The following is a 22,901-nucleotide window of genomic DNA, read 5'->3' on the forward strand; positions in this document are numbered from 1 at the left end:
GGATTAGCGATAACAAGAATTGTTTACGGACGGACGGAGGGACGGACGGACGGACGGACGGACGACGGACCACGGACGCAGGGCGATTTGAATAGCCCACCATCTGATGATGGTGGGCTAAAAAGTAGATGTAAATGTCGGGGAAGGAGAGAGAGAGAGGTGGGGAGATGTAAATGTCAGGGAAGGAGAGACAGAGGTGGGGAGATGTAAAGGTCAGGGAAGGAGAGAGAGAGGTGGAGAGATGTAAAGGTCAGGGAAGAAGAGAGAGGTTGGGAGATGTAAAGGTCAGGGAAGGAGAGAGAGGTGGGGAGATGTAAAGTCAGGGAAGGAGAGAGAGAGGTGGGGAGATGTAAAGGTCAGGGAAGGAGGGAGAGAGGTTGGGAGATGTAAAAGTCAAGGAAGGAGAAAGAGAGGTGAGGAGATGTAAATGTCAGGGAAGGAGAGAGAGGTTGGGAGATGTAAAAGTCAGGGAAGGAGAGAGAGGTGGGGAGATGTTAAGGTCAGGGAAGTAGAGAGAGGTGGGGAGATGTAAAGGTCAGGGAAGGAGAGAGAGGTGGGGAGATGTAAATGTCAGGGAAGGAGAGAGAGGGGTGTGGAGGTGTAAAGGTCAGGGAAGGAGAGAGAGAGGTGAGGAGATGTAAATGTCAGGGAAGGAGAGAGAGGGGTGTGGAGGTGTAAAGGTCAGGGAAGGAGAGAGAGGTGGGGAGATGTAAAGGTCAGGGAAGGAGAGAGAGAGGTGGGGAGATGTTAAGGTCAGGGAAGGAGAGAGAGGTGGGGAGATGTAAAGTCAGGGAAGGAGAGAGAGGTGGGGAGATGTAAAGGTCAGGGAAGGAGAGAGAGGTGGGGAGATGTAAAGGTCAGGGAAGGAGAGAGAGAGGTGGGGAGATGTAAAAGTCAGGGAAGGAGAGAGAGAGAGGTGTGGAGGTGTAAAGGTCAGGGAAGGAGAGAGAGGTGGGGAGATGTAAAGGTCAGGGAAGGAGAGAGAGGAGGGGAGATGTAAAGGTCAGGGAAGGAGAGAGAGAGGTTGGGAGATGTAAAGGTCAGGGAAGTAGAGAGAGAGGTGGGGAGATGTAAAGGTCAGGGAAGGAGAGAGAGAGGTGAGGAGATGTAAAGTCAGGGAAGGAGAGAGAGAGGTGGGGAGATGTAAATGTCGGGGAAGGAGAGAGAGGTGGGGAGATGTAAACGTCAGGGAAGGAGAGAGAGAGGTGGGGAGATGTAAAGGTCAGGGAAGTAGAGAGAGGTGGGGAGATGTAAAGGTCAGGGAAGGAAAGACAGGGGTGGGGAGATGTAAAGGTCAGGGAAGTAGAGAGAGAGATGGGGAGATGTAAAGGTTAGGGAAGGAGAGAGAGAGGTGGGGAGATGTAAAGGTCAGGGAAGGAGAGAGAGAGGTGAGGAGATGTAAAGTCAGGGAAGGAGAGAGAGAGGTTGGGAGATGTAAAGGTCAGGGAAGTAGTGAGAGGTGGGGAGATGTAAAGGTCAGGGAAGTAGTGAGAGGTGGGGAGATGTAAATATCAGGGAAGGAGAGAGAGGTGGGAGATGTAAAGGTCAGGGAAGGAGAGAGAGAGGTGGGGAGATGTAAAGTCTGTGTTACTATGACATTACTGTACTGACCATGTTACTATGACAGTACTGTACTGACTTAGTTACTATGACAGTACTGTACTGATCTTGTTACTATGACAGTACTGTACTGATCTTGTTACCATGACAGTACTGTACTGACCTTGTTACCATGACAGTACTGTACTGACTTAGTTACCATGACAGTACTGTACTGACCTTGTTACTAAGACAGTACTGTACTGACTTAGTTACCATGACAGTACTGTACTGACCTTGTTACTAAGACAGAACTGTACTGACTTAGTTACTATGACAGTACTGTACTGACCTTGTTACTAAGACAGTACTGTACTGACCTTGTTACTATGACAGTACTGTACTGACCTTGTTACTAAGACAGTACTGTACTGACTTAGTTACTATGACAGTACTGTACTGACCCTGTTACCATGACAGTACTGTACTGACTTAGTTACTATGACAGTACTGTACTGACCTTGTTACTATGACAGTACTGTACTGACCTTGTTACTAAGACAGTACTGTACTGACTTAGTTACTATGACAGTACTGTACTGACCTTGTTACTATGACAGTACTGTACTGACCTTGTTACTATGACAGTACTGTACTGACTTAGTTACTATGACAGTACTGTACTGACCTTGTTACTAAGACAGTATTGTACTGACTTAGTTACTATGACAGTACTGAACTGACCTTGTTACTATGACAGTACTGTACTGACCTTGTTACTATGACAGTACTGTACTGACCTTGTTACTAAGACAGTACTGTACTGACCTTGTTACTAAGACAGTATTGTACTGACCTTGTTACTATGACAGTACTGTACTGACCTTGTTACTATGACAGTACTGTACTGACCTTGTTACTAAGACAGTACTGTACTGACCTTGTTACTAAGACAGTATTGTACTGACCTTGTTACTATGACAGTACTGTACTGACCTTGTTACTATGACAGTACTGTACTGACCTTGTTACTATGACAGTACTGTACTGACCTTGTTACTAAGACAGTACTGTACTGACTTAGTTACTATGACAGTACTGTACTGACCATGTTACTAAGACAGTACTGTACTGACCTTGTTACTATGACAGTACTGTACTGACCTTGTTACCATGACAGTACTGTACTGACCTTGTTACTAAGACAGTACTGTACTGACCATGTTACTATGACAGTACTGTACTGACCTTGTTACTATGACAATACTGACCTTGTTGCATGATAGCATTATCCTTGTTCCTATGACAGAAACCACCTCAAGTCATTAACCTTCCTGACATTCTATACAATTAATACTGGAATGTAACGTATGAGTTGGCCTTAATGAGAAAATAGTAATGACTTTCTCTGATGGTATAATTACTCCCATAAGTTTGATATAGTCTCCTATATGTACAAAGTTTACACATTTGTACCAACACATAAGCAATCTAACATAGAAAGAGAATTTTGCCTGACATAAGCAGGTTCACTTACTTTGAATCTGAATACAGAAAAGACACCTTATATTGGGTAACATGGTGGAGTGACTGCTGTACAAAAAAAAATAGTTCAGTTGAAAGACATCTCCAATGTTTGGTAACTTGAATAAAGATTAAGGGCATTTTCATATCAATGAATTTTTTATAGCACTCATGCAGCTAGTCATTATTACCTACTGGCAAAATATTAGGCATACTGGTCTTCTGGAACTTAACAAGAAGATCCTTGAAAGTTTATAGCAATTAATAGCAGGTACCTACTGATAATTACCCTGGGTCTTATAGAACATTAGAACATTTGCAAAAGAGCTTTTTACTATTTGACTCTGTGACCTAAAAAATATGTCAAGGTCATTTATAAAAGGAAACTTCATACCAATCGGATGTTCTGAAACTTGATAAGATTCGAAGTTTTAAACATATTTGACCTCTGGGACCTTAAGAATAGCTCAAGGTCAATTATATGAGAAACATCTATATATAGTCCTTGGTATCTGCTGACAAAATCTCAGGCCTCTGTATGTATACTGCAGTATGTTTTTATTTATTTGTTACTAGAATACAGTAGTGACAGCGTAATATGTTTTTATTCATATATTATTTGCATGAATACAGTATGTTAAATAAAAGTGCCTGGCTGACCAAGATCAAGTTTTCTACTGACGTTGATGAAATTTATTATGGTGATACCCCATTACCCAGGGTTCCCTTGGGGACTGGTGTATTATGGCAGGCAATCTGACAGAGGCATCTGGTGTAGTTGGCTTGCTTGTGTTCCATTTCCTGTAAGGTATATAGTTTTATGGTTGGGCCAGATCTAGCTAGACCTCCAAATTATTCCAGATTGGGTAGTATTCAGTCCTCAAAGACTTGTACTTACAGTAGTCCTAGTAATAGGCTTTGCTAGTTATAAACCCTGTCTACTCCCACAGGCGAGACACTGTACTTACAGTAGTCCTAGTAATAGGCTTTAATTACTAGTTATAAACCCTGCCTACTCCCACAGGCGAGACACTGTACTTACAGTAGTCCTAGTAATAGGCTTTAATTACTAGTTATAAACCCTGACTACTCCCACAGGCGAGACACTGTACTTACAGTAGTCCTAGTAATAGGCTTTACTAGTTATAAACCCTGTCTACTCACACAGGCGAGACACTGTACTTACAGTAGTCCTAGTAATAGGCTTTACTAGTTATAAACCCTGACTACTCACACAGGCGAGACACTGTACTTACAGTAGTCCTAGTAATAGGCTTTACTAGTTATAAACCCCGACTACTCACACAGGCGAGACACTGTACTTACAGTAGTCCTAGTAATAGGCTTTACTAGTTATAAACCCTGTCTACTCACACAGGCGAGACACTGTACTTACAGTAGTCCTAGTAATAGGCTTCACTAGTTATAAACCCTGACTACTCCCACAGGCGAGACACTGTACTTACAGTAGTCCTAGTAATAGGCTTCACTAGTTATAAACCCTGACTACTCCCACAGGCGAGACACTGTACTTACAGTAGTCCTAGTAATAGGCTTTACTAGTTATAAACCCTGACTACTCCCACAGGCGAGACACTGTACTTACAGTAGTCCTAGTAATAGGCTTTACTAGTTATAAACCCTGACTACTCACACAGGCGAGACACTGTACTTACAGTAGTCCTAGTAATAGGCTTTATATAAACCCTGACTACTCCCACAGGCGAGACACTGTTACTATAGAGACTGTGTGCCTAAGTGATATAGACTTATCAGGCGAGACACTGTTACTATAGAGACTGTATGCCTAAGTGATATAGACTCATCAGGCGAGACACTAGTACTGTTACTATAGAGACTGTATGCCTAAGTGATATAGACTCATCAGGCGGGTCACTGTTACTATAGAGACTGTATGCCTAAGTGATATAGACTCATCAGGCGAGACACTGTTACTATAGAGACTGTGTGCCTAAGTGATATAGACTCATCAGGCGAGACACTGTTACTATAGAGACTGTATGCCTAAGTGATATAGACTCATCAGGCGAGACACTGTTACTATAGAGACTGTATGCCTAAGTGATATAGACTCATCAGGCGAGACACTGTTACTATAGAGACTGTATGCCTAAGTGATATAGACTCATCAGGCGGGACACTGTTACTATAGAGACTGTGTGCCTAAGTGATATAGACTCATCAGGCGAGACACTGTTACTATAGAGACTGTATGCCTAAGTGATATAGACTCATCAGGCGAGACACTGTTACTATAGAGACTGTATGCCTAAGTGATATAGACTCATCAGGCGAGACACTGTTACTATAGAGACTGTATGCCTATAAGTGATATAGACTCATCAGGCGAGACACTGTTACTATAGAGACTGTATGCCTAAGTGATATAGACTCATCAGGCGAGACACTGTTACTATAGAGACTGTATGCCTATAAGTGATATAGACTCATCAGGCGAGACACTGTTACTATAGAGACTGTATGCCTAAGTGATATAGACTCATCAGGCGAGACACTGTTACTATAGAGACTGTACATTGAGCCACACAACCACTATGAATTTTGGGAGGATGACAACCACTATCAACTTAGCTTGAAGACCAGAATTATTTTTGAATGATTCAAATTTAATTCTTACTAATTTTCTATAAGTGTTTTATTAACATATTTAACAGAAAATAATGTCAACAACACAACAGAATAATTCAAACATAAAACTTTGTCCAGATCCAGCCTCTGTAATATAATTATAATGCTACTAAGCACCCCTATAGATACATATATGTATAATGTTTGAGTCAGATCACGCCAATAACATCTTTCGACACATGGAATCTAACTAGAACAATACACTTTAACATGTTTACATCAAGATCTAAAAAATATTGGCCTTGGTATGGATGGCATACCAATGTCTTTCTATGATACTTGTACTTGATATGATGCTGTCACCTACCAACCTGAGGAAGTAGGACAGGTGTATTGTCCTAGAAATGTCAACAAGTACTGCTCATTGTCAGAAATAGAAAAATGTCTGGAGCATTTCTTGGAATTATTCCCAACTTTGATTAAATCATATATAAATATTAATTTTAGCAACGGAATCTATTTTCTATCTCGGACAAAGCGTTACTTGCTTGGTTTCCAGAGTTCTGACATTAACTGTGTAAGGCTTCGAACTGTGTAAAGTGGAATTACAAGGGGGAAAAAGAGGCCTGGACAACTTATGGGCATTTGACATTTACACATTACTGTTTTGTCTGGAACAGAAAAATGGTTTTAAGGATTCCAAATTAAATATATCAATAAAGATGATTATTTCCTTAATAGTTTTACTGGGTTCACTAAGCATTAAATACCTACTGCACCAACGAATCAGTCACAAACACAACATTTCTGTCATAGTGTGTTAGTTTTGTTGTCCTATCAGCTGCCATCAGCAGAATATTGTCTCCTGAATTAAAACACTCAGTATAACAAGGGAAAAGGAATCTTAGAATTTGCTGCAATTTGTGTGTCTACACTGGGGGAGATTTAAGGAGAAATATACATTTAGTCGAGTAAATTACAACTTCCATTGTAATGAAATCAGAAAATGTCCAGACAGTTGTTAGAAATTAATTTTTATCCCTAAGGAAGTTATCCTGTATTATGTACGTTAGCAGACTATATAAGACCTATCAATTTTATATTGCTGTCTTTACTATCTATAGTAAAGGGTTCGGCAGTTTGATTCCATCATCAGAACGTCCATTGATGCTTTAATGAAAATTTCAAATTTTACATGATGCAAGATCAATTTTAATATCATTTATAGAACTGTGATCAAGAAATTTAGTTTGCAAATGATGAAAAAAGCAAGTCGTTATTGAGTATTCTGGAATCTTGGATTTTTAAACAAACAACTGTACTGAGGAACACAAAAATCAGGTGATAAATATAGACAAGAGGCCCATGGGCCTTAACGATCACCTGAATATTAAACATATAACTATCTTCTATGTTCTTAACAGTTCCTCTGTAAATAGTAGTATAGTTTTGCCCCTCATAATTCTAACCAAATTTGGATTATTTCAAATATCAGCACCTCTTCAGGGAGAAACATGAAACCTATGGCCTAAGAACTTTACAATTTTGATAGATCACAAGACCTTTCCATCCATAAAGAGCATTTTATTCTTCCAAATCTGGGTCTTGAGAAGATTTGTGAAATTCCAGTCAATTTGACCCAAAACATCCAGGAAATGATCTCAGATATGTTATCAATCTGATGGTCGCTTTCATATGCTATACCTATATTTTCTCTTTGTTCTCTCCTCATATTCGCTCTTTAACCAGTCAACTTTGTTGGTCAAGGTCAACTATTTGCATTACTATTGAAGTCAGAAACTCATGACATAGATGTGCTAATTATCAAGTGTATGTGTCACAGTAATGAAAGAAAAACATTTGAATTGCATTTTTTGGATAATTTTGAATTATGATGGGAAAACATTCTTCAAAGTGCCATATCTGCGTCATTTTTGATGATTTGACCTTGAAACGTTAAACATATCTTCATAATAGCAGGTTCTTTAAAATGTGACCCAAATAAACCATTTTGAAAGAATTTAGAATTGAAAAAAAAAATCATCATTTGACCCCTGTGACCTTGAATGAAGGTCAAGGTCAATGATAAGCACAACATTTGTAGCCAACCATACATGCTATCAGTGCGCCAAACATCAAGCCTTTATGTGTATAGAGGAGCAAAACCTTTTATGAGCAACTTTGGGTGATTTTAGAATTTTTGCAGGAAATTTTTTTTTCTTTCAAAGTACTATGTTCTTTCCATATGCCATGAAAAAATTATTCAATTGAAGATTTTTATTTTTGGCCTACTTTTAACCCCATATTAAGGCCTTGACCTTAACATATTTTCTGATAACATCATTGAAAAAAGGACCTAGCCCTGATCAAGCGCCAACCAATTTCCTATGAAAATAAAACAAATTATGTTAAAAAATGTGAGTTTCGTATATAAACCATTAAGCCCCTTCCCAGGGGGAAATGTGAAACCAAGGGGCCATGAAATTTACAATTTTGATTAAGCACCTTCAGAACCTTCCATCCATGAAGAGTAAGTATTTCATTTGATTATATCTGGGTCTTGAAAAGAAGATTTATGAAACATCATTCAATTTGACTCCCTTTGGCCCCGTCCCTCAGGCCCCTGAGGGGTAGGGACCATATTATTAACAATTTTGGTAGACCTTCAGGCAAGGAAGATTTCTGCAAAATTTCACCAAAATAGTTTAGAGATTTTGAGAAGAAGTCGAAAAAATGAAAATGTTAACTAACGATGGACAAAGCCGCATTGGAAAAGGTCCCTGATCTTTACTTATGTGACCTAAAAAGCCATAAATGTTATATTGTTCTACCTGACAGACATATTTGATACCTCAGGAAACAGACAGTGAGTTGAGGGTAGTGATGTAGTGTTCCTATATTTAGAAAGTACTTTTGGTAAGTGAGGAAGAATCATTGTCACCAGCAGACATGTTTAATGTATGTTTATTTGTCTGATTATTTTTATATGAACCAGGATTATAAATAAGTCTCCTTGTAGTAGCTGGTGGTTACCTCACAGAGGAAACTACAAGACACCTTTACATGCTGTCTAGAACAATTGGGGTAAAGTATCTTGCTGACAACACAACCACAACAACACGCAGGTCAGTAAGTGATTTTTATATCCCTCAACATGGGGTAGGGATTACCTGGGGTAGGGATCACTTAGGCTAGTGATCATCGGGGGTCAGGATCACTTGGGGTAGTAATCACCTGGGGTAGGGATCACCTGGGGTAGGGATCACCTGGGTTAGGGATCACCTGGGTTAGGGATCACCTGGGGTAGGCATCACCTGGGGTAGGGATCACCTGGGGTAGTGATCACCTGGGGTAGGCATCACCTGGGGTAGGGATCACCTGGAGTAGTGATCACCTGGGGTAGGGATCACCTGGAGTAGTGATCACCTGGGGTAGGGATCACCTGGAGTAGTGATCACCAGGGGTAGGGATCACCTGGGGTAGGAATCACCTGGGGTAGTGATCACCTGGGGTAGTGATCACCTGGGGTAGGGATCACCTGGGGTAGGAATCACCTGGGATAGGGATCACCTGGGGTAGGAATCACCTGGGGTAGTGATCACCTGGGGTAGGGATCACCTGGAGTAGTGATCACCTGGGGTAGTGATTACCTGGGTTAGGGATCACCTGGAGTAGTGATGACCTGGGGTAGGAATCACCTGGGGTAGTGATCACCTGGGTTAGTGATCACCTGGGTTAGGGATCACCTGGGGTAGGACTCACCTGGGGTAGGAATCACCTGGGGTAGGGATCACCTGGGGTAGGGATCACCTGGGGTAGGAATCACCTGGGGTAGGGATCACCTAGGGGTAGGGATCACCTGGGGTAGGAATCACCTGGGGTAGTGATCACCTGGGTTAGTGATCACCTGGGGTAGGGATCACCTGGGTTAGGGATCACCTGGGGTAGTGATCACCTGGAGTAGTGATCACCTGGGTTAAGGATCACCTGGGTTAGGGATCACCTGGGTTAGGGATCACCTGGGGTAGTGATCACCTGGGGTAGGGATCACCTGGGGTAGGGATCACCTGGGGTAGTGATCACCTGGGGTAGGGATCACCTGGGGGTAGGGATTACCTGGGGTAGGGATCACCTGGGGTAGGGATCACCTGGGTTAGGAATCACCTGGGGTAGGGATCACCTGGGGGTAGGGATCACCTGGGGTAGGACTCACCTGGGGTAGGGATCACCTGGGTTAGGGATCACCTGGGTTAGGGATCACCTGGGGTAGGAATCACCTGGGGTAGGGATCACCTGGGATAGTGATCACCTGGGTTAGGGATCACCTGGGGTAGTGATCACCTGGGTTAGGGATCACCTGGGGTAGGGATCACCTGCGGTAGGAATCACCTGGGGTAGTGATCACCTGGGGTGGGGATGACCTGGGGTAGGGATGACCTGGGGTAGGGATGACCTGGGGTAGGGATCACCTCGGGTAGGGATTACCTGGGGTAGGGATTACTTGGGATAGGAATGCAAAATTCAAACAACAAATATTTCAAAAGTGCACCACAGGAAGGTATATAAAGTACATTCAGTTGGCGTTAATTCGTAGGCTTTCTCAAAAGATTTAATATTTCTAAAAGTGCCTGGAAATAACTGTTCCATATCTTTAATCAGTCCTAATTAACTTTATATCTGTTCATTTTCGTGACAAACTCAGACATCACTGGGATAACTGTGTATTTAAACTGGGACATTGGCGTGGGGTAATGATCCGTCACATTGCTATAAAAGCAGATTATAGTAGAAATAAATAGTCAAAGTAAGAATTGATGCACAGTTTGCACTTTCCCTAACATATTTCCCTATACAGTGACAGCTGGTGTAAAAATCTACGCCCTTCAATGATACTGACCCGGCACATCTTTACAAGTACACTTTGAGATCTAGTGTTTGTAACAGATATGTCGGGGAAATCCAACAGTTACAAATGTCAAAATCTCATGTAAATCAATGTGTATTATAGTAATTTAGATAGAAATTACAAACATGATGTGTTGTTAAACAGTTAGGATGCAACATAGAGGTTGATTGGTAAACCTGAATCCTTTCCCACAGCTAGTGTAAGATCATTATAATGGAAGTTCTCATTTATACATGTAATTATGAAAGTAGATGACCATTATTGGCATTGGTGACCCCTCAATGTCACAAAATTGATTTTGAATGAAGTCACAAAACTACGTGCATATAACCTAATAACATCAGCATTGTGTTACGTCATAGTGTTATGTATATATAATATCATCATAGTGTTAGTTATATATAATATCATCATAGTGTGAGTTATATATAATATCATCATAGTGTGAGTTATATATAATATCATCATAGTGTTATGTATATATAATATCATCATAGTGTGAGTTATATATAATATCATCATAGTGTTATGTATATATAATATCATCATAGTGTTAGTTATATATAATATCATCATAGTGTTATGTATATATAATATCATCTTAGTGTTATGTGTATATAATATCATCATAGTGTTATGTGTATATAATATCATCATAGTGTTAGTTATATATAATATCATGATAGTGTTACGTATAGTGTTATGTATATATAATATCATCATAGTGTTATGTGTATATAATATCATCATAGTGTTAGTTATATATAATATCATCATAGTGTTATGTGTATATAATATCATCATAGTGTTAGTTATATATAATATCATCATAGTGTTATGTATATATAATATCATCATAGTGTTAGTTATATATAATATCATCATAGTGTTATGTGTATATAATATCATAGTGTTAGTTATATATAATATCATCATAGTGTTATGTATATATAATATCATCATAGTGTTATGTATATATAATATCATCATAGTGTTAGTTATATATAATATCATCATAGTGTTAGTTATATATAATATCATCATAGTGTTATGTGTATATAATATCATAGTGTTAGTTATATATAATATCATCATAGTGTTATGTATATATAATATCATAGTGTTAGTTATATATAATATCATCATAGTGTTATGTATATATAATATCATCATAGTGTTATGTATATATAATATCATCATAGTGTTAGTTATATATAATATCATCATAGTGTTAGTTATATATAATATCATCATAGTGTTATGTATATATAATATCATCATAGTGTTATGTATATATAATATCATCATAGTGTTATGTATATATAATATCATCATAGTGTTATGTGTATATAATATCATCATAGTGTTATGTATATATAATATCATCATAGTGTTAGTATATATAATATCATCATAGTGTTATGTGTATATAATATCATCATAGTGTTATGTATATATAATATCATCATAGTGTTATGTATATATAATATCATCATAGTGTTATGTGTATATAATATCATCATAGTGTTAGTTATATATAATATCATCATAGTGTTATGTATATATAATATCATAGTGTTAGTTATATATAATATCATCATAGTGTTATGTATATATAATATCATCATAGTGTTAGTTATATATAATATCATCATAGTGTTAGTTATATATAATATCATCATAGTGTTATGTATATATAATATCATCATAGTGTTATGTATATATAATATCATCATAGTGTTATGTATATATAATATCATCATAGTGTTATGTGTATATAATATCATCATAGTGTTATGTGTATATAATATCATCATAGTGTTATGTGTATATAATATCATCATAGTGTTATGTATATATAATATCATCATAGTGTTATGTGTATATAATATCATCATAGTGTTAGTTATATATAATATCATCATAGTGTTATGTATATATAATATCATCATAGTGTTATGTATATATAATATCATCATAGTGTTATGTATATATAATATCATCATAGTGTTATGTATATATAATATCATCATAGTGTTATGTATATATAATATCATCATAGTGTTATGTGTATATAATATCATCATAGTGTTATGTATATATAATATCATCATAGTGTTATGTGTATATCGTATCATCATAGTGTTATGTATATATAATATCATCATAGTGTTATGTATATATAATATCATCATAGTGTTTTATGTATATATAATATCATCATAGTGTTATGTGTATATCGTATCATCATAGTGTTATGTATATATAATATCATCATAGTGTTATGTATATATAATATCATGATAGTGTTACGTATAGTGTTATGTATATATCATATCATCATAGTGTCATGTATATATAATATCATAGTGTTTATGTATATATAATATCATCTTAGTGTTATGTGTATATAATATCATCATAGTGTTATGTGTATATGATATCATCAAAGTGTTATTTTTATATAATATCATCAAAGTGTTATTTTTATATAATATCATCCTAGTTTTATGTGTATATAATATCATCATAGTTTTACGTCTATATAATATAATCATAGTGTTATGTATATAATATCATCATAGTGTTATGTGTATATAATATCATCATAGTGTTATGTATATATAATATCATCATAGTGTTATGTATACATAATATCATCATAGTGTTATGTGTATATAATATCATCATAGTGTTATGTATATATAATATCATAGATTTTTGTATATATAATATCATCATAGTATCATGTGTATATAATAATCACAGTTTTAGGTATATATAATATCATCATAGTGTTACTTAATTACGTATAGTGTTATGTACATATAATATCATCATAATTCTGCTTCATATCAAATGTTATTGATGTCACGAATCCAAGATAGAGTAATAAAAACAAGAGGCCCATGGGCCTTAACAGTCACCTGAGATTTGAAATATTTCCGTTAATCTAATTAATCCGTTTTCGCCCAACCCATCAGTCCAAGGGGTCAGTCAGGGCCAACATGTGCATATCATTAAGCTGATGATTTTAAGAAAGTTGGAATGAATTCTAAAGGAAATCAAACAAATGATTGTCAAAAATGTGATTTCCCTATATAAACAATAGTAAAGTTTACCCCGTCCCCAGGGGCAAATGTGATACCCCAGGGTCATGAAATTCACAATTTTGGTAAAGCACCATAAGACCCTTCAATCAATGAAAAGTATTTGATTCTATCTTATATGTGTATTGAGAAAAAGAGTTTTGAATTTTCAGACAATTTCACCCTTTTTAGCCCCTGTCCATCAGCCCCTTGGGGGGCAATCAGGGCCAACATATGCATATTATCAAACTTTCATCCGATGCTGATAATGTTAACCAGGTTAGAATGAATTCTAATACAAATCCAACAAATAATAGTCAAAAATGTGATTTCCCTATATAAACTATAGTAAAGTTTACCCCCTCCCCAGGGGCAAACGTGAGACCCCAGCCAGGGTCATGAATTCACAATTTTGGTAAAGCACCTTAAGACCTTTCCATCTATGAAGAGCGTTTGATACCACCATATCTGAAATTAGAGGAGAAGATTTTGAAGTTTTATTCAATTAAACCCTTTTTGGCCTGTGGCCTGGGGGGTGGGGACCTTATAATTCACAATTTTGGTTGACCTTCAGCCATAGAAGCTTTCTGCAAAATTTCATTGAATTTATAAGCAGTTTTGGAGAAGAAGTCGAAAATATAATTGTTTACGTACGGACGACAGATGACGACGGACAAAAGGCGATTGAATAGGTCACTTGAGACTTTGTCTCAGGGGACATAAAAACACAAAAAACAAAATAATGGGATCTTATATTGTCAACACACTATGTTTTTGAGAACAAGAGGCAAAAAGAGCTTGCATTTCAGTTTGAAATAGTTAGTTTTTAGCCAATTAATCATCAACAGCTATAGTAGAACTGAATTGGTTATAAAGGATTAAGCATTATAATGCTTTTATTAACCCTACTTCACCATAGTGTTTACCATAGTTGACTATAATTAACCTTGATTGATCATGGTGTTTACCATTATTGACCACGCCACGGCAGCAGTGTTTAATGAGGAGGACCATAATTAACCCTAATTAACAGTTACATATATATATATAGTGTTTATTGCAGTTGACCATAATTGACTCATAGTTGACCACAACTAATCCTACTCGACTGTAGTATTTACCATCGATTGGGGCCGCGGTGGCCCAGCAGTTCAGGTGTCCTGACACTTTGTCATTATATATCTCTCCATCTCTAAGTTCGAAACCAACATGCATAGGTCTGTGGTTTTTTGCGGGCTTTCCTCCACCTCGAAAACCAGAAAACGTCCTTCAATGAGCCTAACTGTTAATGTGAAGTTAACAAAATAAACCAAACAGTTTTCAGTAGTGTTAACTGTAGTTGACCGTAATTAACCCCATTTGACTGTAGTGTTAACTGTAGTTGACCGTAATTAACCCCATTCGACTGTAGTGTTAACCATAGTTGACCGTAATTAACCCCATTCGACTGTGGTGTTAATAGTAGTTTACAGTAATTAACCCCATTTAACTGTAGTGTTAACCGTAGTTGACAAATGCTATGGTCGAGTTGGGTGAATAAAGGAACTGTACTGAAGTTTTCTTTAATTTAAAACCTACACTGAAACTTGAGTCATTCACATGCAAGAACATAAATAATCACTATTATCTCTATTTCTTGAGAAGCTGAAGTTTTCTCAAAAATGATAAGATATTCCCTTGGTCAGTATCATAGACTGGTGCGGCTCACTGTTAACCAGGACTACAGCAGGATTTATTGTCGATCAACATCTCTGGACAGGAGAAGCTAATGAAAAAGAACATTATGGACATCTGTTACTGACAGTCGTAAAACACAATTAGTAATATTCATAATCTGTCAGAGTGAATTTGTCTCTTTTAGCCGCAGACATTGATTACAGTTGGCGTGTAACAGATTTAGAGGGACGCTCATCCAGTTTATCCTACCATAAATATATAACTTGTTATGTAACAGATTTAGAGGGACGCCCATCCAGTTTATCCTACCATGAATATATAACTTGTTATGTAACAGATTTAGAGGGACGCCCATCCAGTTTATCCTAACATAAATATATAACTTGTTATGTAACAGATTTAGAGGGACGCCCATCCAGTTTATCCTACCATAAATATATAACTTGTTATGTAACAGATTTAGAGGGACGCCCATCCAGTTTATCCTACCATAAATATATAACTTGTTATGTAACAGATTTAGAGGGACACCCATCCAGTTTATCCTACCATAAATATATAACTTGTTATGTAACAGATTTAGAGGGACGCCCATCCAGTTTATCCTACCATGAATATATAACTTGTTATGTAACAAATTTAGAGGGGATCCAGTTTATCCTACCATAAATATATAACTTGTAGACAAACAGTGACTTCCAGGTTGTTTTCCAACTTTCCTTCAGCACAGAGACATGTAACATATGTATTGTGATAAAGAGTTTAGATACCAACAAAACTGTAAAACTTCTACAGCCCTTCAAAACTTTCTAATGCACGTGACAAATATAAAATTCTCAAAGTAGGTGCTCTGATAAAACTTTCTAATGTACATTATCAAAATAAAAATAATCTCCAGTCTGAGCTCAGATCGCTAGGACTTTCTAATATTCATAAAAAAAATCTCTCAGGTAGGTGAAAATGGTAATACACAACATACAGGAGAAGAAATCACATCACAAGGCACACTGCGGATATATGTAGAGAATGTATAGGTCCCCGGGGCTCAAATCTTATTTGTCACATGATTTGATGATTTTTCTATTTATAATATCAATTAAAATAAAACATAATGCATATTAATGACAACTAGAGCTGTCACCGAGGGGGTGACAAGTATACCCCCCACTTTTCCACGATTGGTTTGGATACTTTGTGAAGCTGCCTATTTATGGCATAATCACTTACATTGTCTTCAATTTTGTTTGATTTTGTATCCAGTAACTACTCAGCTGGCAGCCATTCCAAAAAGTCACGACAAATGATTCATTGAAAATTGCTCAACATTCGCATAGCCAGATCACATAGCTGAACATTTGCTCAGTCGGATGGAACTCACCAATTTTTCTTGTTAAAAGTGGCATAATTTGTTTAAAAGGACTACTTGGGGAAAATCACAACACCATATGGTCTTTTAACTATACACCAATTTTGTGAAAACTGAGGAAATGCATAACTGGACAAAATTATAACCATTTTTCAAATAAAGGGGCATAACTATGAAAAAAGCATTTTTTCCAAAAAAGCATTTACTGGAGGCACAAGTGCATGCTGTCCTTCAACTGTGTAAAAAGTTTCAAGAAAATCCATTGAAAACAAAATAAATCCATAGCGGGACAAACTTGTAACCATTTCTTACATAAAGGGTCATAACTCTGGGTTTCATAGCAAAAAGCTGTTCCTGGCGGCAAAATTCCATGTGGTCCTTAAACTCCGTATAAAGTTTCAAGAAAATCCATCCAAAACTAAGTGTATGCATGCATAGACAGACAAAATTTTTGCTCGTTTTTAAAGAAAAAGGGGCATAACTCTATATATCAGAAATGGTAATTCGGCAAAATCTTTGCATAGAGCACAGCTTCATAGGGTCCTCTAACTGTATACCAAATATTAGTAAAATCCATTGAAAACAATTAAAGCAAATGCATAGCCGGACAAGCTAGTAACAATTTTTTACATAAAGGGGCATAACTCTGTAAAAAGTTGTTTTTTTCGGAAGAAGCCGTTACTGGAGACACGTACAACTTCATGCCATCCTTCAACTCTGTAAAAAGTTTCAAGAAAATCCATCAAACTAAAAACTGTCGTCTGTTGTCAGGGGGTCAACTCATGCCCCCTCTCCCCAAGTCATTTTACATTTCAGGTAAACTTTTCTCCATTCGAAAAGTTCAGATATTTTTGGTTGCATGCCATACCAATGATAGAATTCTTAAGATGGTAGTCACGTCTGCATAAACAAGAATCCTGACTTTAATTTGGAGAAGGAGAAACTGAAACAAGTGATGACTTTGTATCTTGGGACTAAATCACAGCGTATCAAAGTGTATCAACTACAAACTCAGGTTGTGTCCCCTTTAATGCATCAAATGGAAATTAATTGATTTTATCACTTGAAGCTTTTAAGATGGTATAGTTTGATTAAATTCTGTCATGCTCTTTAAGAGAAATAATCAGGAATTTAAAACAAACTATTGAGTGGGTCGTATGGAATACAAGATATCATGTTGGGATGATGATTAAGGAACTGTCTTCATTGCAAAAACACTGTTGTAGTGTTTACTTGTACAGGAACTGTAATTACTCCAAAACCTGTTAAATACATGGAATTGATTCTTAGTAATTAATATCATGTGCGGCCTAAATGTAATTTAATTTAAAAATTATGTTAATCTTAACCTTACGGCACCAATGTTGCAAGACAATTTGTATTTGGGACATATTGATGGATAGCCCTGGCCAGTCTGTCTGGTAGAGATAAGATGATCGTGTAGTTATCTTGTCTGTCACCATGATGTAACCCATCTCTATCTTCTACAGCAGCTGAGTATCATTAAAGCATGTTAAAATGAATCGGTAGGACGGTGGTGCCATTTTCCTCCTTCCAAATTACATGTTGGGTATTCCTCCTGATAGATTTGTACCTATTTACTTATCCAAAGTATATCTAAGGTAAATATCCTACTGAACCTTGGATTTAACACAAGGACACTCGAACCATCACCATGACTACCATAGCAATTACATAATATCACTTAATGTGTAACAAGTTATATGAAATCAATTCACATTACATGTGAGATGTACACTTGACTCTAACAAGTAGTGATAGGACATTGGTAGTAAATCTATAATTGTTTATCTATTATAATTGGAGATAGGACGTCTGTAGTAAATTAAATCTATAATTGCTTATCTATTATAATTGGAGATAGGACGTCTGTAGTAAATTAAATCTATAATTGTTATCTATTATAATTGGAGATAGGACGTCTGTAGTAAATTAAATCTATAATTGTTATCTATTATAATTGGAGATAGGACGTCTGTAGTAAATTAAATCTATAATTGTTATCTATCATAATTGGAGTAAGGACATATGTAGTAAATCTATAATTGTTTATCTATTATAATTGGAGTAAGGACAGCTGTAGTAAATCTATAATTGTTTATCTATTATAATTGGAGATAGGACGTCTGTAGTAAATCTATAATTGTTTATCTATTATAATTGGAGTAAGGACATATGTAGTAAATCTATAATTGTTTATCTATTATAATTGGAGTAAGGACAGCTGTAGTAAATCTATAATTGTTTATCTATTATAATTGGAGATAGGACGTCTGTAGTAAATCTATAATTGTTTATCTATTATAATTGGAGTAAGGACATATGTAGTAAATCTATAATTGTGTATCTATTATAATTGGAGATAGGACATCTGTAGTAAATTTATAATTGTTTATCTATTATAATTGGAGAGGACATCTGTAGTAAATCTATAATTGTTTATCTATTATAATTGGAGAGGACATCTGTAGTAAATCTATAATTGTTTATCTATTATAATTGGAGATAGGACATCTGTAGTAAATCTATAATTGTGTATCTATTATAATTGGAGATAGGACATCTGTAGTAAATCTATAATTGTTTATCTATTATAATTGGAGAGGACATCTGTAGTAAATCTATAATTGTTTATCTATTATAATTGGAGATAGGACATCTGTAGTAAATCTATAATTGTTTATCTATTATAATTGGAGATAGGACATCTGTAGTAAATTTATAATTGTTTATCTATTATAATTGGAGAGGACATCTGTAGTAAATCTATAATTGTTTATCTATTATAATTGGAGATAGGACATCTGTAGTAAATTTATAATTGTTTATCTATTATAATTGGAGATAGGACGTCTGTAGTAAATCTATAATTGTTTATCTATTATAATTGGAGAGGACATCTGTAGTAAATTTATAATTGTTTATCTATTATAATTGGAGAGGACATCTGTAGTAAATCTATAATTGTTTATCTATTATAATTGGAGATGGGACGTCTGTAGTAAATCTATAATTGTTTATCTATTATAATTGGAGATAGGACATTGGTAGTAAATCTATAATTATTTATCTATTATAATTGGAGATAGCTAGGACATTGGTAGTAAATCTATAATTGTTTATCTATTATAATTGGAGATAGGACGTCTGTAGTAAATCTATAATTATTTATCTATTATAATTGGAGATAGGACGTCTGTAGTAAATCTATAATTGTTTATCTATTATAATGGGAGATAGGACGTCTGTAGTAAATCTATAATTGTTTATCTATTATAATGGGAGATAGGACGTCTGTAGTAAATCTATAATTGTTTATCTATTATAATGGGAGATAGGACGTCTGTAGTAAATCTATAATTGTTTATCTATTATAATTGGAGATGGACGTCTGTAGTAAATCTATAATTGTTTATCTATTATTATTGGAGATAGGACGTCTGTAATATATCTATAATTGTTTATCTATTATAATTGGAGATAGGACGTCTGTAGTAAATCTATAATTGTTTATCTATTATAATTGGAGATAGGACGTCTGTAGTAAATCTATAATTGTTTATCTATTATAATTGGAGATAGGACGTCTGTAGTAAATCTATAATTGTTTATATATTATAATTGGAGATACAGTATTAAGTGGACATTAGTCAGATGTAGATCTAGGTGTCCTGACCTGTGTGTTAAGACCCCAGAACAGGTGGACATTGGTCATACCTAGATCAAGGTGTCCTGACCTGTGTGTTAAGACCACAGAACAGGTGGGCATCGGTCATACCTAGATCTAGGTGTCCTGACCTGTGTGTTAAGACCACAGAACAGGTGGACATTGGTCATACCTAGATCAAGGTGTCCTGACCTGTGTGTTAAGACCCCAGAACAGTTCTATTTTCAGTATTTTTATTCCTTCTAAAAGATTTAAGATACAGGTAAATTCTCTTGGATATAAGCAGTGTAGCTGTCTCTTACATAAACAATATGGCTGGTAAGACACGAGACGACCAGAGAGATATCAATATGGCCGGTGAGACACGAGACGACCAGAGAGAGAGACGACCAGAGAGAGAGACGACCAGAGAGAGATATCTCGCAGCATCTACACAGACATCTGATCTTCCGGGGGAAACTTAATCAGAGAGGAATCTTTTCATGATTACTGAGCTAGGGCATGGAATGGATACTTAACAACATGTAACAATATATATCTGTATATGATACACATGCATATTGATTTGTTTGTGAGGAGACTGAATACACAAGTTTTTCTCTACAGACCTCACAGGCTAGAGCAGCTAATGAATGGTGGTCATGGGTATCCATATTAATATTCCTTTCCTCATTTTAGTTTGTTGAGGAAGGTGATCCAGAAAATCTGCTTCAGTTATCCTAATACAATGCAGCACAAATATAGAATTTAGTCATGGTTTCTGGGGCCCGACTTCATCAGCATGCAGTCTCCCTACCAACAGACATGACAAAGGAACTCCGAGGTTATCAGGCCTATCCAAGGACACTTCAGGTATCAACCCCTTAACATAGAAATAATAGAGATATTATCCCTATAAATAGATGGACACTTCAGGTATCAACCCCTTCACATAGAAATAATAGAGATATTATCCCTATAAATAGATGTTATTTTGTTACAAGAGGTAAATTTACCACATCTGTTGATATTTAGAGTTGTGGATCGGTACCGTCACTAAATAACTCTGAGGAGTTAAATCCTAGATTCTGGATCAGTACTGCCATTAGTGGGTGTGTAAGGCCACTTTTGGTGGATATAAATTGTCACGGTTAAAACATCACATAAGTATGTATGTGCAATTCTTAAGATTGTTTCATGGTGCTTCAAATAATTGCTCCATTGAGAATATTCTTGCACAAGCAGGGTAAAAACTGACTGCATATCTAAAAAGGTTCCAACAAGAATCTAATTGGACAGAGATATAAAACGGTGGTGACATAATTAAATAACTACCTTTCATACAACACCAGGGGGACAGGCTACAGGCATTGATACAAAGCCATTCATGTCAATATCTGTTTAAGCTGCATGTAGAAAACTGCTTAACCTTGTGTGAAAAGGGACACATGTTTTTGGATGAAATACATTTGTTGTAATATTATATTCTATCTTCAGTCCTGCCAACATTTGATAATGAGGAAGAGAAATAGTAATCGGGTGCTACAATAGTTGTAATGATTGGCTGACCTTGACATTGAAACACTGGTTGTAAAGATATATAACTGTATTGATTGATTGACTGTGACATTTGAAAACTTGTTGTAAAGATATAACTGTAATGATTTGCTGACCTTCACCTTGAAACATTGGTTGTAAAGAAATATAACTTTATTGATTGATTGACTGTGACATTGGAACAATTATGGTTGTAAAGATGTAACTGTAATGACTTGCTGACCTTGTCATTGAAACATAGTCTGTAAAGATAAAACTGTAATGATTGTTTGATCTTGACAATAAACTCGATGTTATTAAGATTGATAGACCTTGACATTGTAACACTGGTTGTAAAGATAAAACAAGAGCCCCAAGGGCCTTAACGGTCATCTGACTTTAAATTAAAGACCCTTATACAATATTGTAGTATGCGTTCTCTGTAGCAGGTATAGTGGCACTGTGGGCCATGATGGCCATCTTAGAATTTGGATCAAACCTAAAAATAACAACAACACTTGATCAAGACTCAGGATCATTTCTGGTAAGTTAGAGCTGAATCCCACCGTGGAATTTGAGAAGAAGTTTTAAATAGGTGTTGTTAAGGAAGAACCATAATTGCGCAATCATGTTACAAAATGGTCGCTGTGGCTGCCATGTCAAAGTTTTTACGAAGCCGAAAAATAACAACTCTTTGTTGGCTCTCCTTCCTTAACATCCTCACCAATTTCCAGCTCAATCACACCAGTGGAACTGGAGAAGAAGTTTAAAATGTGTTTTTCAAGATGGTTGCCATGGCGGCCATCTTGGATTTCTGACCGACCGGAAAAGTAACAAAACTTCCTCAGGACCATCCCAGGATCATTTCAGGCAAGTTACAGCTGAATCCCACTGTTGGAATTTGAGAAGAAGTTTGAAATACGTGTTGTTCAGGAAAACAATGATTGCGCAATCATTTTACAAAATGGCGGCTGTGGCTGCCATGTC

General features: G+C 36.2%; 1 protein-coding gene across 1 annotated transcript in view; it reads right to left on the reverse strand.

The window, feature by feature from the left end:
- LOC117331455 (general transcription factor 3C polypeptide 1-like) overlaps window positions 1-22,901 on the reverse strand; it is a 429,349-nt gene that overhangs the window by 10,145 nt on the left and 396,303 nt on the right. The gene's annotated exons all lie outside the window — the stretch shown is intronic.

Source organism: Pecten maximus, chromosome 7 (genome assembly GCF_902652985.1).
Source record: "Pecten maximus chromosome 7, xPecMax1.1, whole genome shotgun sequence".
NCBI lineage: Eukaryota > Metazoa > Mollusca > Bivalvia > Pectinida > Pectinidae > Pecten > Pecten maximus.